Consider the following 3,820-nt stretch of genomic DNA (forward strand, 5'->3'; position numbering starts at 1 on the left):
ATTTTTAGGGCACGGGGCGATGATGATTCGAGAAGACCAAAATAAAATCTTGGGACAACCGCGGAACACCGGAAACAAAATGTCGAAGGAACCTTCATCAAGTTAGGTTTTGGCATATAGTTCCTGATCCAGTGTTAATGACAACAATATTACATGTGAAAAAAAAATAACGGACATAGTAACAATGATGAATAAATAAACCAGCATTTAAAAAATTAAAATGATTTCATTGAATGCATGGATAAATTACCATAATTTTGTCTTAAATACCATGGCATAGTAAAATTGACCTTCATTCTACCATTTAACGCACCATAACACGTTCACATGGTAATTTTAACCAATCTGTTGCTTAATATAAACAAAAACGTACTCAAAAAAAAACCATCTGTTTTTATTTTTAAATCTACCCTCGGATATGGTAACGGTTACCATGATTCTTTTTTCGGTGTAGCATTTTTTTACAGCTCAATTAGTGAATGAAAGAATTCTATCATAGAATCTAACACTCAACAATGATATTCTACACTTTCTTTTAAGATATTGGAATGTTAAAAATGTTACACATTTCAGTCTTCATTTAAAAATAATGTGATTGGTAGATACACGTTATGACAATGTGTTGAATTTTGATTGATTAACCAAGAAGAAAACAACGGTGTTTAACAAAGTTTAGTCGAATCATAAGAATGCGAGATGTTTAGGATGGTGAGTTTAATGTTTGTAAACACTTAAATGATCGCGTGGTGTACATTGCGTGTACAGGTAAATCGTAAAGTTTGTTTTTCGGCAATTCCTTTTTTTTTCTTTAGGGTATCGGCCACTACATTCTAGAATATTCATATTCAAAACAAAAACAACACATGAAAGCTCGATTCTGCCGGCCAGATTTATGTCCATTCTTTGATGTTTTCCAAATCTTCAAGTTAAAGAAGCTCAGATTTATGAAAAAAATGTTCCGACAGGTTTTAACTTAAGATTTGTTAAACAATGGTTCAATTGATAAATGAATGTGTGCAGAAACAGAACGTGAGCAAGTGAAGATAATAATAGTTCATCATCGTCATTAATTTATTACAAAATTGCAAGATAGTTACATTATAAACTTCTTCACCTTTATTCAAAAAATGTTCGAAAAGGCTTATTTCCAAATAATTTTTTGAAATATGTTTCTTTCTTCATGCTCTTGAAATTTTATTATCAACTACATTAGTATTTAATGTTATAAAATTGTCTTAAAATTCTAAATTTGAATTTGAATCTTGAATAGTTAGAACGTTCACTGTTTGATTTGTTATAGGCTTGTATTCGGTTGATAGTAAGTTTTTTTGTCACAAAGTTCAGGAGATAGTTATTTTTTTTTTTTTAGAAATAGTTCGTCTTTGGAAAAGGCAGCGCTGTTTGAATAAGCTCGTGTTATTTTTAAAAGATTTTGAATTTATACCAGTTACTCTATCATAGTAGCAGGAGTCTGTTTGTGGTCCGAACCTTCATTTTTTCGACTTTGATTTTTGATAAGGCTTCAAAGATAAAAATAGGAGTTTCAGTATAAAAAAAATCTAGAAGAAAAGGAGGAAACAAACACGAACAGTTTTGAGAATAGGACTAACATAGAAAAAATCGCACTTGTAAAAAGTGTTTCCTGATCATATCCTACCACACACACTCCAAAACAAAATTGTTTGCTAGGATGAAGAGGTGACCTCGGTCCTAAAGCACAAATTTATATCTTTCATCCCTTTCTCTGTTCTTCCTACCTATCTATTGACTACTAGGACGTGGCCAGCGCCGTTATTGATGTTCAAAGAGAGAGCATCAGTTTTGTTCATTGTGAATGTGCTGTCGGTCAATCACGGAGTAGCGACCATTGGCGATGTGGAATTATTTCTACTGAGCCACGCTTGCAATCATGGTTTTCGAAATGCACTTTTTTAGATAAATTAGATTCAAACAATGATTTACATATCTGATAACTTGATAAAACATGAACTTTTGCAATGAAAATGATTTTGTTAAAACTGATAATGGAGCATTTCGAGTTCAATGATTCAGGTGGATGTGAGTAGTCAATCATGCTAAGCTATAGAATATGTTGACTAGACTACAAATATTCTAAATGGAAAGAAGTTGCGACTAGTTTATGTCAGTTTTTTTTCGTAATAAAACTGTTTGTTTACATTTGTTTCATACGACGTAATGAAAGCTCACGCGAGAATTATTATTAGTAGGACGTGGTCATGTTTACTGTTCTTAGCTTTTTTGTACTTAAAATGAATCTATCATTTTCGATATTTTTTTTTCAAATATTTTGCCTCATAATTTTTTAATACTTCAAAAATTGTTTATTTTAGATGGAAATAAATATGGCTATGATACTGATTAAGGTCGGTTACAGCTAAAGGTAAGCTTAGTGTGTCTTGAGGTAAGTTGGGTTTAAAGGTGAGATTATTCTGTTGTATAACTATTTCATTTATTGATTATATGATATAAGAACGTTCAATCAGTTGCCAGCTGGGCAGGTATTTACACGTATGCGGAATACCTGTCGAAGATTCATAGCACTGAGAATGTTATGAATTTTATACGGTTGCGAAACTGTTTGCTCGTTCTACAAATAAGACATACACATACACGAAATTCATTCATTACATAACAGTTCACACGAAGCCATGGTGTCGGGTATGTGCTAATTTGCATTGAAGATTGGCCGAACTTATAATCTAAAGAATGCAATTTAGCGCATACGTTGGCGAAACTGCGGTGAATCCGTGCACCCATGGTGGATTATCTACATCTACATACAAGACGGCGAGTTGCTCATTTTTTCCAAAAAGATATGGTGAAAATAAGAAAAGGGGATCAAGTATCCTCACTCTCCCCTAAGCATTTGATTTGGGTTCAGGATAGTGTCCCCCATACCAATAACGCAAGGCAACCAAATTCACAATTTTTCCGAGGTTCAAAACATTCAAGAGTTAATGTTGAGTAATTTGAGAGTGCTGATGCCAAACATGTAAATCTTTTTCAATAGGATATAGTATTCTAGTCTAGAATTTCTAGATAACTTTTGGAAAAAGATAGAGATGTGCCAAAGAGTGGTCAAATATTGGCCTTTCAACTATTCGGTGAAACGAAAATATTTGACCGAATATTCTTTAGAGTTTTCAAGAAATAATAAAAGCTGTTATTTACAGCGATTTCCATCTATTTCTATCGCTCTATTTTTTTTTTATCTTTTTCTAACACTCTTTTTGGCTTAAAAACTTAAAATGGCTTGTTCGATTCTTCGGCATATCCCAGCAGCGTAGGGCGAAAATGTACAAGACGCACCAGTCAGCGGGGTAAGATAGCCCATGTCATTATTTCCTGAAAATATGCTAAGACTTCGAATGATGTTTTTTTTTTCATTTTTATTGTGACAAACAACCTTTCTATCCTTTCTTAGGTGAAAAGTTCACTGAAACGACTTTATTTCTTGGGAACAGATCAAACAAGATTTTATGATCAAACAACCTGCTCAATCTAATGAAACTACACTTTTCCACTCGTATGAACTTTCGGAAGACTATAAATATTTAGTTGAATTCCACTAACTTCCCTCAAATTTCAACTAAAAACAATCAAAGAATGCTTGCAAGATCACGTGTTTTACGCTCAAATTTTTAATGCTGTTAACTTTAGAGAAAACCGATCATGGTATTTGGTGACTCTCAAATGACGGTAAGAATGCATAAATTTATGAAATTTGGTCCATTTCCAAGTTTGAAAGGTGCACCATTATTTGATTAAAAAAAAATCATCTGCCGCAATGTTTGCCGCG

The sequence above is a fragment of the Uranotaenia lowii genome, chromosome 1 (assembly GCF_029784155.1).
Source record: "Uranotaenia lowii strain MFRU-FL chromosome 1, ASM2978415v1, whole genome shotgun sequence".
NCBI lineage: Eukaryota > Metazoa > Arthropoda > Insecta > Diptera > Culicidae > Uranotaenia > Uranotaenia lowii.